Source organism: Tympanuchus pallidicinctus, unplaced genomic scaffold (genome assembly GCF_026119805.1).
Source record: "Tympanuchus pallidicinctus isolate F22 unplaced genomic scaffold, pur_lepc_1.0 scaffold4, whole genome shotgun sequence".
Taxonomy (NCBI): domain Eukaryota; kingdom Metazoa; phylum Chordata; class Aves; order Galliformes; family Phasianidae; genus Tympanuchus; species Tympanuchus pallidicinctus.
In genome coordinates, this window is record NW_026294758.1 from 36,453,737 (window position 1) to 36,467,721 (window position 13,985).

The window sequence follows — 13,985 nt, forward strand, 5'->3', positions numbered from 1 at the left end:
TGTTGGCCCACGACATCAGAGACAGAAGTTGTAAGTATGACAATAGAGATTGAACCTTCCGACCAATATTCCATTACGTTCTGTTGCTGTGAAACAGTTGGTAGCAGAGCGGCAGCCTAACAAAACAGCATCAAACATGGAAGTAGATATGAAGCAAAGGTGTGTCACTGAATTCCTTGATGTGGTAAAAATGGCATCCATTGACTTTCACTGGCACTTGCTGAACTTTTATGGAGACCAAACTGCAGATGTGAGCACAATGAGGGGTGGGTGGTGCACTTCAGCAGTAGCAACAGTGACATGAAATGCAAGCCATGCTTCAAATGGACATGAACAACTATCATGCTGCAAGACAAAGAGCATATCAATCATCTTATCTGCACAAATTGGTGGGTTACAATCAGCATGCAAAGCTGAATATTGGTTTCATTGAATTGGAAACAATGGTGGCAGTGTTGGAATATTAAAAAGTTTGTGCCAAGTGGGTGCTATGAATGCTCACAATGGAACAGAACCGATACCATATGTGTGTTTTTCAGAACATAGTGAACCAATACAAGGCTGAACATGACAACTTCCTGGAGTGCACCATGAGATGTGGTGTTACCACTGCGAGCCAAAACAGCAGTCCATGGAATTGCTACGTGATTTCCTCACTGAAGAAAAAGTTAAAGACTCAACCCTAAAGAGGTATAGTAATATACACACTCCCTTTTGGGATAAGTGTGATTTGATGTCCTTGGAACTCCTGACAAACCATCAGCTCTGACTGCTACTTTGCAACACTGACTAAGATGGAGGCTTGTACTTCCAGAGTTAGGCCAGAGGAGATGACAATCCTTGTAACATGATAATGGCAGGGCCCATGTCAGTTTGAGGACCTTGGAGTACTTTTCAGTCTTGGTTGAACCACATCCACTGTGCAGTCCAGATTTGGCATTCTGACTTCCATTTGTTCAGGCTGATGAAAGATAAGACTGCATGGGCAATATTTTTCTAGCAATGTTGCCATCATAACAGTCATAAAACAGTGGGTCGCATCCATTGTTGCAGATGCAGATTTTCTTGGGCGAGACATACTCCACCTGAGGTTTCTTAAAGTACAGATCATGTAGTCTAATGTGTTCCTAATTCAGGCTTTCAAGTTTGAGCTAAAGAATTGTTTTAGAGAGCAAGAAAGTCAAACACTGGTTTTACAGCAGAACTATAGGCACAAATGTGTACTTCCTCCATCTCTGTGGTGTGTGTAGCGTGGCTGTTGTTAGTGCCTGTTTTCCCCAGCTAATTTATTCTCTTCATACATTCACCTGAAGCACTCACCAGATTTTGGTAATTTCACCTTAGTCCACATGGTTTTGTAGCAGTGAGTTCCCAGCACAGAGAGGTCCATCCATTCTGAACGTACTTTGAGAGCAGGCATATAACTAATTTTGACTGAAGATGAAAAAGAATGTGAGTTGTGACATACAACAGACATTTGGCTTTGTTTGAAGCCTGTTACAACAAACCAATTTCAATATTTTTGTTTACTGCATTGTTATTTTAAATATGCCTGCATATTATGTGGGAAAAAAACCCTTTTTTTCACTTGTGATTCTTCTTGTTTTCAGTGTTCTCTGCTCAAAATTCAGAAGGCTGTTATCATTTATCTTCATAAGAATGATTCTCATAAGCACTTTTGCCAAAGAAAAAAATATTTTTAAAAAAAATATATTTATTCAATGAAGATTAAAAAAAATATAAAATTATTATTCAGTATCTTTCTTTCTCCTCAAAAGCATCGCTTTCTTTAATTTAAGATTTTTGTAAAAACTGCCCACATAAAAGATTTGCTTCATTTCTGATCAGCGCTGGGAAAAAACTTGCTCCTAGTCTGAATGATGAGATGTTCTCTGAATAAGACACCATCCAATGTGTACAGTGAATATAATTAGGTCTAATTCTCAGGAGTATTACAAATCATATCAAGGGAAATGAGTTTTATGTCTTGCTACTAATATCAGTTGCTAAATATAGTAACTGTGGAAATTTAATAATTATTTTAATTCAGAGATACGTGTGTACGTATGTATACATGTATGCATATGTGTGTGTTTGTGTATGTGCTTGTGTGTGAGAGAGTATGTGTGTATATATATAGTTATATGCCTAAATAGACAAGAAAATGCTAAATGATATACAGTCTACATTCATCAGTATCGCTTAAAAGGAAATGCAAATCCAAAGCCTTGAGGTGAGAATGCATCACATGGCTCCAGTCTTGTTATAAAAAATACGCCTTTCGTAAAACCTATTGCCACTTTTTGTATTCACAAGGATTTGTGTAATCTGATTTATTATTTCAAATGTAAAGGAAATGTTCAGTACATAAACTACTAATATTTTTTCCACTTTCAGTCTTTTCCTACTGAAGTTCATTCCATGTTCAAGTGGTAGAAGAAAATTCTCATATTGTCCAACTAGCCAGCAATTCATGACAGTTAAAAGGTACAATGATTTTGATTGCCAGAAACCTCATTTATGAATGCACATAGAACCATAGAATGTCTTGTGTTGGAAAAGACATTAGAGGCCATCCAGTTCCAGCCCTGCTGCCATGAGGAGGGTTGCTACCCACCATATCAGGATGCCTAGGATCCCCATCCAACCTGGTATTGAATGCTGCCAGGGATGGGGCATCCTTACAAAGCATCTGAGAAATAAGAAATGTGTCTGCGAAAATCAGCACCAAGAACTTCATAATTTCCTAAGCTCTAAAGCAGAACTTAGACCATCAGCCATCTGCTTCTACAGTTTATTGTACTGGGCTGAATGTCAAGCACAGTTTGTAGGTTTCCTGAAAATAATTTATTGGTTTTCTGTGTTCACGTGGATGAGGATTGCTGTTTGTTTACTAGCTGATGTTATACTCAGTATCCAAATTATTTTTAAAATATTTATTTGATTAAGAAATGGTAGTGTCAGACAATATAGAATCATAGAATCATAGAATCACAAGGTTGGAAACTACCTACAAGATCATCCAGTCCAACCGTCTCCTCATCACCATTGCCACCACAAGCACTAAACCACATCACGCAGCACGTCATCCAGATGCCTCTTGAACACTGACAGGGATGGCAACTCCACCACCTCCCTGGGCAGCCATTCCAGTGCCTGACCACTCTCTGAGAGAAAAAGTTCTTCCTTATGTCTAATCTAAACCTCCTCTGATACAACTTTGCGGCTATTACCCCGTGTCCTGTTCGTTGCCTGGGTGAAATGGCCACAAGTAATGACTTGAAGTTGGGTGTCAGAAAGAAAACACTTCTCTTGGAGGGTAGCAGAGCATATAGGGGAGCTACTCTCAAGGGCTTATTTCCATCTTCAAAAGTTTTCAGCATTTCACTATACATCATGACTGCCTCTATCTAGTGCTGGTGAAGTTCCTATCAAGTTCATCTGAGATGCAGAGGTTGTTTCCAACCATCATTACTTTGATTCTGGGAAAATGATATTGTGAAGGAAACTAAGCAACAATTTTAGAATTATACTTTCAGTATCCTCTTTTTCATCTTCAAAATGTCTAATCTGAAGGAATGGATAAAATAAATATTAAAAAAAAAAAAAGAAGAAAAAAATAAAATAAATAACTACTATTACCTCTAATCTCCATTAACGTGTAAAGGATGAAAAAATATTTGCTAGCCCATACAACTATGGACTGTGAACAAGCTAAAAATAACCTAAGTAGAAAGCAGTCGAAGCTACAGGAAAACACATTTTTAAAAGGTATAATAAAACATATATAGACTTGGGTTTCTAGTTTATAGGTAAAACTATTGCTCTGTTTGGTTAATATAGTGATCTCCAGTGGGCAGTAACACTTCTTAATGGTTCCTTTCTCAACACAGAAGGCAATTACTTCTTTTCTACTCTAAACCTCAATAAGAGTTTATATGTTCCTATTTTTAGATCAGAATTAATTTGCAACAGTAAAATAAATTGTACAGCTATAAGAAATATTGACATAAGCAAATGAGTACATGTATATAATGAAGATATACAATATTGCCATTGATATCTTTGCTAAAAACAGAACATCACACTGCAACATGCTCTCTCCTTGTTGTGGTATAACTCAGCAGGCAGCTGAGCACCACACAACCTTTCACTCACTCTCCACTCTCCCAGTAGGAAAGGTAAGAGAATTGAGTGGGAAAGGAAAAGAAAAAAAAAAGGTAGAATATGTAGATTGAGATAAAAATTATGTACTAAGTCTGAAAAGAAAGACAGAATTAATAGTAATGATAACATATGTGTACTTTTATATACATTTACCAAAAAAAAGCATCACACAACACAATAGATCAGCACCCACCAACCAATTCCCAACCAGTTTCCAAGTAATGTCTGCCTTCTCCAGCCAGAACCCCATGGTGCTATAATTTCCGCATATTGTCATATGGTATGGAATATCGCTTTGCCCGCTTTAGGCCAGTTGCTCTGGTTCTGTCCCCTCCCAGTTCCTTCTGCCTCCCTAATCTGCTTGCTGGCAAGAAAGTACAAGAAGCTGAAAAAGTTAGTCAGTGACTCTCTACAGCACTTTCAGCAATGACTAAAATATCAGTATATTATCAACACTTTTTTTCTCCTAAATCCAAAACATAGTATCATATCAGACACAGTGAAGAAAGTCAACTCTGTACCAGGTGAAATTAAAGCATATCTTCATACTCAAAAGATGAGGAAAATGCAAAAACCACTCACCATTGTTCTTTCGGGCACCCTTCTCTTGCCCATATTTAAAAAAAAAAATCTGTATACTAGCAACATTACAAAAAGATTTTGTTATGCAAAAGCATCAGTTGGCTGGAGATCTTTTTGAAAGTCTTCTATAATGTTTTGAATAGTGCTTTAGCAGCTGTCTTCATCTTTGTGTTTTAGAACTCACATTCCCTCTCATCAGCCTGTTTTCTCATTTACTGAACAAATAAAGACAGATCACATGGGTACCATTTCAGTTATAGCTGGGGCATCTGACACTAAAAGCCCTGTCTAGTTGTCTATCATTCTCACAAGGATCAAAGCTCTCTACTTTAAGTTCTGGAGAATATTAATGAGTATTATATAGGATCAAGAAAGGCCTATTTTTTTTTTCTGTTAGTCTCTCAAACAGAGATCCATATATAAAGTTGAGAGAGAAGCTGAGAAAGTGTGATTAGGATTGATTTGTGTACAAAATTCCGGTGCATTGAGGAGATGAAAAAAAAATTAGCAGGCCTGCAACAGAAAATGCTTCATCTAAGTAAGATGACAATCTGTTCGTAACTAAACAGCAAGGTTATGAAGTGTTATTAGAATACAGGTCTGCCTATGTAGATGTGGAAGACATTAGGCATGTAAAACCACCCACTCACTCTAAAATGTCTAGTCAGAGGTCTAGTTCTTCCAACCAGATCCCTTTATAGTCATCCATAATACAACTGTATTTGTTGGAAATGGAATGAATTTCTTCGTTATGTTCTTACACTTAACATTCTTTAGACATTTATACTTTCAACATTTGACAATAATGGCTAAGCCATTGAAAATCATTGGGGCACATACCTTTGAGGCTGTTGGTCCTAATGCACTTCTCCAGTGAGTTGGGAAGATTACCTCCTCCATAACTGAGCAAACCCTCCCTATGGAATTCTTCAGAAGTCCCAGGACAACTCTTTCCCTTTCGCACAGGAATGTAGTTTTTGTATGTAGTTAATGACACCCATTCTGTATTCTCCTCTGTGTAAATCCATAGAATCATAGAATCACTAAGGTTGGAAAAGACCTCTAAGTTCAGTCCATCTGTCCCCTTATGGCCAATATTTCCTATGAAGCCACATCTCTCAGTGCAACATCTACATATTTCTTGATCATCTCCAGGGACGGTGACTCCGACACCTCCATGGGCAGCCCATTCCAGCACCTGACCGCTCACTTGGAGAAGAAGCATTTCCTAACATCCAATCTGAGTCTACCTGAATCTGGCTAAGCTTGAAGCCTCGGATCTCCTGAGGCTTACCACTTCTCCTAACAGTTCTTGACACTGGAAAATGAGCTCAACCAGCTTTAGTTATCGCAGTAAAGTTATTCTGAACATCCTCAGTATATAGTCTTTACTTGATAACACCAATGCCTGTCCATAAACAAAATGAGTTATCAAATAAAAAATTTCTTGTGGTTTTCTGCTAAATTAGCAGGGGTTTTCTCTTTGTTATGCTGAACTACAAATAAATATATCAAATTTTCTAGCAAAATACATTCCAAAATCCACTTAATTCCATCAGACAGAGTGAAACAATGCACTGTAGCTGTATAGAATGCTAAAGAGAATAGGAAGTGTTTCTGAGCCTTCTGCAGATGGAACAGGAAAATCAATAGTTTGTGAGACAAAGCTTCCAGCAATATAAATTGTTTGAACTACTTAACATTATGTCAAATTCACTTTAGGATCAGCAAATAGACACACCATAAAATGAATATTGAGAGAAGCACTATTTGTTCTGTTTGCATTTAAAGGCCTAAAGTTGTATAGATTTTTAGAATCAAGTCTATATAATTCAATTACAAGGCTTTTATTTAACCCTTAAACAGTTAATAGACCTAACATTCTTTTCTTCAATTTGGCTCAGGCAAAATACAAATAACATTTTTATGCATCATATTTTTCTTTCCTGTACTGTCTTCCTTTCATATTATTTTTAATTTTTAGAACATTTCCCTCTGGTAATCTAAAGTACTTTTGTCAAGAGTCTTGAAAGGAGTTTATCACCTTAAAGCAAATAAACATTCCCACCTTGGAAAAGAACAAAAGGAAGGAAGGGATGGAGTGAGGATGGAAAGAAGGAAGAAAGGAAGGAATGCAGGGAGAGAGGAAGGGAGGGAGAAAGGGAGAAAGGACGCTAGGAAGGTAGGAAGAAAGGGGGAAAGGGAGGAAGGAAGGGAGAGAAGAAGAGAGGAAAGGAAGGGAGCGAGGAATGGAGTAATGGAAAGGAGGAAAGGAAGGAGGAAGGACAGGAGGGAGGGAATTAAATTTAAATTTAATTAAATTTTAATTTTTAAAATTATACATTGCATGAACTGTTGAATGGACAGATGGAATTAGGCATCCTTGTTACTCTGTTGTGACATGGACTTGAAATATGTTTGTAGTAGTTTTCATTTTGAACGATATGAATCGTGGTTTCCAAATCAAATGATCTACCCAAAACTGTGACAAATTGTTTACACAGGGTTTACAACTGGGTAGAGTCCATTGCATACCGTGAATCACACAGGCTTTAAAAAAGAAAAAAGAGAAGAAAAAAAGGCCAAAACAAAAGTATTCATTATAGTTACTCCTTCTGAGGACTAAGGTGCTAGTTTAATTTCTGATAGTCGCTCAGGACATTGATTTTTACCTTCTATGGATATGAAGATAGAAAGCATCAGAGTATGGAATCACAGAATTGTAGGGGCTGGAAGGGACCTTTGGAGATCATCTAGTCCAGCCCTCTGCTAAAGCATATTCCTTATAGTGGTTTTCACAGGTAAGTGTCTGAATGGATCTTGAGTATCTCCAGAGGAGAGTCCGCAACTTCTCTGGGCAGACAGTAGCAGTGCTATATTACCCTCATAGTGGAGAAATTCTTCCTTGTTTTTGTAGATACAGAAGGGTAAACAAAAATGAGGTTGTTGAATCCCAAAGAAATACCACTAGGACAGACCTATGTTTACAAAATTATGTCACATACTAGGGCATCGTACAAACTTTTATTTGGCTTCTTTTTTAAGTTTCCTAGTAAGAACATTGAGGGGAAAAATCATTACTACCTAGAGGAGTCTTGGTTCTGCACCACTAATCTAATATTTCAGCCAAAATATCTCAACTGCCTGAGAGGCAGGGCCACACAGATCACTCTGCTCTTAGTACTTAGGATTTTAGATGTCTAACTTCGGTGCTTTTTATGTTCTTGAAATAATATAACTACCTGTTTGATTTGGATTGATAGCAATTTTATTGAGCCTACCTGGGAAATTTTTAACACTGTCAGATACAAATCTTTCCTTACTGGCCATCTGCTGTGGTGCTCAAAGTTTCATCAAGGCAGCCAACTTTTGTAATATGTATGACAATATTGTTAAAGACCTATTTTCATTAACTCTTATTCACTAGTGTGGAACTCAAGGCTGTCAGTTCAAAAAACAGAGGAACAAAGAAAAAAAATTTAAAGTGTTTTGAGATGGCGATGTTAACTATCTTATCAGATTGTTTACAGGGCAGGGCTAAGGACATGAATGAAAACCACAGAATAAGAGCATTGTGATAGCTAAAAAATTATAAATCATAAATACACTTAAGTGTATTTAAGTGACTTCAATGATGAAATAAATGGTGTCTTATCCTAACAGCAAATTAACCCTGAGTTCAGATAACACTTTCTCATCTTACAAAGCAGGTATGCTGCACTGAAATATGCAAGCTCAACATAATTCTCTTATAAACTGGTATCTGCAGGCCACCTACAAAACCAGGGTGGAATTGTCAGTGACTGTTTCTAAAAAGCCTCTGCTAGATTGGGTATTATTTTAAGCACAGTTTTAATGCCTGCTTTTAGGAAAGGCAAGTTCTTGTCAACGGTTTATGGGCTGGTCCGGCCCAGTTCCGTGACCAGCAGGGCGGAGGGATCTGTGGATCCGCGCCTCTGGAAAAGGGGAAGCAGGGGACCCCAAAATACTTGAAAAAACAACAGCACTGATCTGAGGTGGAACAAATGATTTTACTAAATATAGTATTAGTAAACTACAAAGAGAGAGAGAGAGAGTCTGTTTGAATTGTATAGACCTCACCACAATCCTGGGGTGAGACGTGCAGTCCAGTTGAGTGACTGAAGTACAGACGGCGAAGTGCAGATGGCGAAACGCAGGCGGCGAAGCGCAGGCGGCGAAGCGCAGATAGCGAAGCGCAGACAGCGAAGCGCAGGCAAAGAAGAAGGCTCAGGTGACCTTGCATGGAGTTATATCCCCTTGCTGACCGCAAAGCCTCCTGGGGAAATGTAGTTCTTCTCCGACGGACGAACATTCAGCAGATATCAAACCCCACCCCCAGTGCATTACATGATGTTATGGTGTGGAATACTGATGACCAAAAATCATAAAACCATGACATTCCACCCCTTATTCTACATCACTACATCATGCTTAACACATGGGATTACAGACTGCACTCCCCCAACATCAAATTCCTTTGTGGTACACACTGAACATCCCCGTTTTTCTGCATCACCCACCAGGTGGACCCAGGTCCCTGGGCAAAGACAGTTCCGCGAAGAGGTTTGCCCTTCCCAGAAGGAGGAAAAACCCAAACTGCTTTTCCTAACATGTTCTTTACATGTACTACAGGGACCTTATCTCCCTCTACAATATGTAGGGAGCTGGATTGGGTAGGACCATCTCGACTGATTGATCCTCTGGTGTTAACCAGCCAGGTGGCTTCTGCCAAATGCTTCTCCCAGTGTTTAAATGTTCCGCCACCCATTGCTTTCAACATGGTTTTTAACAACCCGTTGTAGCGTTCGATCTTACCAGAGGCTGGTGCATGATAGGGGATATGATAAATCCACTCGATGCCATGTTCTCTGGCCCAAGTATCCACAAGTGAATTTTTAAAATGAGTCCCATTATCTGACTCAATCCTTTCTGGGGTGCCATGTCGCCACAGGATTTGCCTCTCCAGACCTAATATGGTGTTTCGGGCGGTAGCATGGGGTACTGCATATGTTTCAAGCCACCCGGTTGTTGCCTCCACCATGGTGAGCACATAATGCTTACCATTGCGAGATCGTGGCAAGGTGATATAATCAACCTGCCATGCCTCCCCATATTTGTACTTTTGCCATCGCCCTTCCTCCCAGAGAGGTTTCATCCTCTTAGCTTGTTTAATTGTGGCGCATGTATCACAGTCATGAATGATTTGTACAATGGCATCCATAGTTAAGTCCACCCCTCGGTCTCTGGCCCATTTGTATGTTGCGTCTCTTCCTTGATGACCTGAGGTCTCATGGGCCCACCGAGCTAGAAATAATTCACCCTTGTTCTGCCAGTCCAGGTCTATTTGAGCCACCTCAATTCTGGCAGCTTGGTCTACCTGATGGTTATTTCGCTGATCTTCTGTAGCTCTACTCTTGGGCACATGAGCATCTACATGACGCACCTTTATAACCATATTTTTTGTTCGGGTAGCAATATCTTTCCATAGGTCAGCAGCCCAAATAGGCTTGCCCTTTCTTTGCCAGTTATTTTGCTCCCACTGCTGTAACCACCCCCATAAGGCATTTGCTACCATCCATGAGTCAGTGTAAAGATAGAGCATTGGCCACCTCTCCCGTTCAGCGACATCTAAGGCCAGTTGGACAGCCTTTACCTCTGCAAATTGGCTTGATTCTCCTTTCCCTTCAGTGGCCTCTGCAACTTGTCGTGTGGGGCTCCACACAGCAGATTTCCATCTGCGATGCTTTCCCACAATACGACACGATCCATCTGTGAATAGGGCATATTTCTTTTCATTCTCTGGTAGTTCATTGTATGGTGGGGCTTCTTTAGCACGTGATACTTCCTCTGCTGGTGGTGTTCCAAACTTTTTACCTTCAGGCCAGTCCATGATGACCTCTAGGATTCCTGGACGGCTGAGGTTCCCTATCCGTGCTCGTTGTGTAATCAGTGCAATCCACTTACTCCAAGTGGCATCAGTGGCATGATGGGTGGAAGGAACCTTTCCCTTGAACATCCAGTTCAACACTGGCAGTCGAGGTGCCAGAAGAAGCTGTGTTTCAGTACCGACTACTTCGGAAGCAGCCCGAACCCCCTCATATGCAGCTAAGATCTCCTTCTCAGTTGGAGTGTAGCCCTCCTCCGACCCCCTGTAGGCTCGACTCCAGAATCCCAAGGGTCGGCCTCGGGTCTCTCCTGATGCTCTTTGCCACAAACTCCAAGTGGGGCCTTTCTCTCCAGCAGCAGTGTAGAGGATGTTCTTCACATCCTGTTCTATCCGTACTGGCCCCAGGGCCACAGCACGGGCTATCTCCTGTTTAATCTGCTCAAAAGCCTGCTGCTGCTCAGGACCCCACACAAAATCATTCTTCTTCCGTGTCACCTGATAAAGTGGGCTTACAATGAGGCTGTAGTTTGGAACATGCATTCTCCAAAAACCCACTACGCCCAGAAACGATTGTGTCTCTTTCTTATTAGTGGGGGAAGACATGGCAGTGATTTTGTTGATCACATCTGTCGGGATGTGACGACGGCCATCTTGCCACTTTATGCCTAGGAACTGAATTTCCTGGGCAGGTCCTTTCACTTTGCTTCGCTTAATAGCAAAACCAGCACGGAGAAGGATCTGGATTATTTGCTCTCCTTTCTCAAAAACTTCCTTTGCTGTGTTGCCCCACACAATGATGTCATCAATGTACTGCAGATGCTCAGGAGCACCTCCCTGTTCCAGTGCAGCTTGGATCAACCCATGGCAAATGGTCGGGCTGTGTTTCCACCCCTGGGGCAAACGGTTCCAGGTATACTGAATGCCCCTCCATGTGAAAGCAAACTGTGGCCTACATTCTTTGGCCAAAGGAATGGAGAAAAAGGCATTAGCAATGTCAATGGTGGCATACCACTTAGCTGCTTTTGACTCCAGTTCGTATTGGAGTTCTAACATATCTGGCACAGCAGCACTCCATGAGGGTGTGACTTCATTCAGGCCACGGTAGTCCACCGTCAGCCTCCATTCTCCACTGGCTTTACGCACTGGCCATATGGGGCTGTTAAAAGGCGAGTGAGTTTTGCTGATCACTCCCTGGTTCTCTAATTGATGAATTAACTTCTGAATGGGGCGCAAGGAATCCCTGTTGGTGCGGTACTGCCGTCTGTGCACCGTTTTTGTAGCTATCGGTACCTGTTGCTCTTCTACTCGTAGCAACCCCACAACAGACGGATCTTCTGATAGGCCAGGCAAAGCAGATAACTGCTTAGCACCTTCTGTGTCTACAGCAGCTATTCCAAAGGCCCATCGATACCCTTTGGGATCCTTAAAATATCCCCTTTTGAGGTAATCAATACCAAGTATACATGGAGCCCCTGGGCCAGTCACAATAGGGTGCTTTTGCCAGTCTTCACCAGTGAGGCTGATTTCGGCCTCCAACATAGTCAGTTCTTGGGAACCTCCTGTCACCCCATGAATATAAATTGATTTTGTCCCTTGGTGACTCGAGGGCATTAGAGTGCACTGTGCACCAGTATCCACTAGGGCCTTATATTTCTGTGGTTCTGATGTACCAGGCCATCTAATCCACACAGTCCAATAAACTCTATTATCCCTTTCCCCCCCCTGGCTGGGGGCAGGGCCCCTCTATTTGTTACCTCTGTTGTCTGCAGCAACTGGAGCAATTACCTTTCTGGAGAAGTTCACCTTGGTGGCTGATTTGTCTTGTAGCTCTTTTACCCGTGCTTGAAGTGCAGGAGTGGGTTGCTTATGCCACTTCTTCATATCTTCTCCATGGTCGCGTAGGTAATGCCACAAGGCAAAACGTGACGTGGTCTTACTGTTGTCACTTGTTCGAGCAGGAGGACGTCTTCTTTTGATAGCTGAGATGTTGGATGACACCGGCTGGGAGGAAACCAAGTTGATCAGCCCCTCAAGTAGGCTGTTTTGGGAATTCTGTTCCTCATTAGATGTATCTGTGACCACCATGTATTCATCGGCATCAGGCACAATTGATAGTTTATCTATTATATCTTCTTGTTTGTTTTCCATTCTGTCCAGCTTTTCAGCTACTTTTTCAATGGCTGAAACACAAGCTCGTAGAGGGCTTAAATGTAACTCAAAGTCTTGAAGCTTATTAACCAACTCATTTATAAGGGGTCTTCTTTCCCCTCTGCCATACATAGCTGCAAATGTACTGGCATACCTTTCTGGTGCAGTCTTCGTGAACGTACGCCACATATTTGGTGTACACCTGGCCCTCTCAGGATCATGCTCTTGATTTGGCTCATCAGGAATGAAATCAGGGCTATGTAGTGTTTCCACCACAGCACATTCTCTCAAATAACGGATGCCTTCCTCCATATCAGCCCATTTCTTCTTCTCGGGCATCAGATCGTCTTTGAAGGGGTAACTTTCTCTTACAGCTAACAGCATCCTCTTCCAGAGGGTGAAAGCCTGGTTCTGGCATGTACTAATACCTCTGTCAATGGCGGAGTCCCTAGCAATGCCACCCAATTGGCGAGCTTCTCTACTATCTAGCCACACACTGTTGGCCCCGTTGTCCCAGCATCGAAGTAACCAAGTAGCAATAGGCTCATTTGGGTGGCGTGAGAAGTCTTTTCTCAGACTTCGAATTTCATTCATTTTCAGAGATCGATCCACAAAAGTAACAATATCTTGCTCACCTCTTGCTCTTCCAGGACTTCTTGCCCTTGTAGGTGTTGGTGACCGTGGTCTTACTGAGGGTCCCTCCCCTGGACTCAGAGGTGCTTCTCTTGGACCTCGGAGCCACTCCTCTGGACCTCTTTCCTCCTCTTTCTTCTCTTCTAACTGAGTCGAGATTCGCTTTGTTTTTCGTCCTCTTACAGGGGCAACTGACATCGATTGTGGTGCCTCTTGTGGTTGATCAAGTTGGTCGGTTCCAATGCTCTCATCCTCCAGTTCAGCTTGGAGCTTGTTTCGTTCGATTATGACAGTATCTAGCTCAGATTGGAGGGTGTGTTGTTGAGATTTAAGATTGTCGAGTTTGGACTGCAGGGAGTCTCTTTCAATTCGGAGGGCATCTCTCTCAGATCGGAGGTTTTTCCTCTGGAGCAGGAGACTCTCTCGCTCATTTTGAACTTTTTCCCTGAGGCTCTCCCTTTCAATTTCAGAAGCTCTCTCTCTCTCCAAGATAGTATTGAATAAGGCCCGATAAGCATTAGCCAGGCCCCAAATCATATGTGCCTCC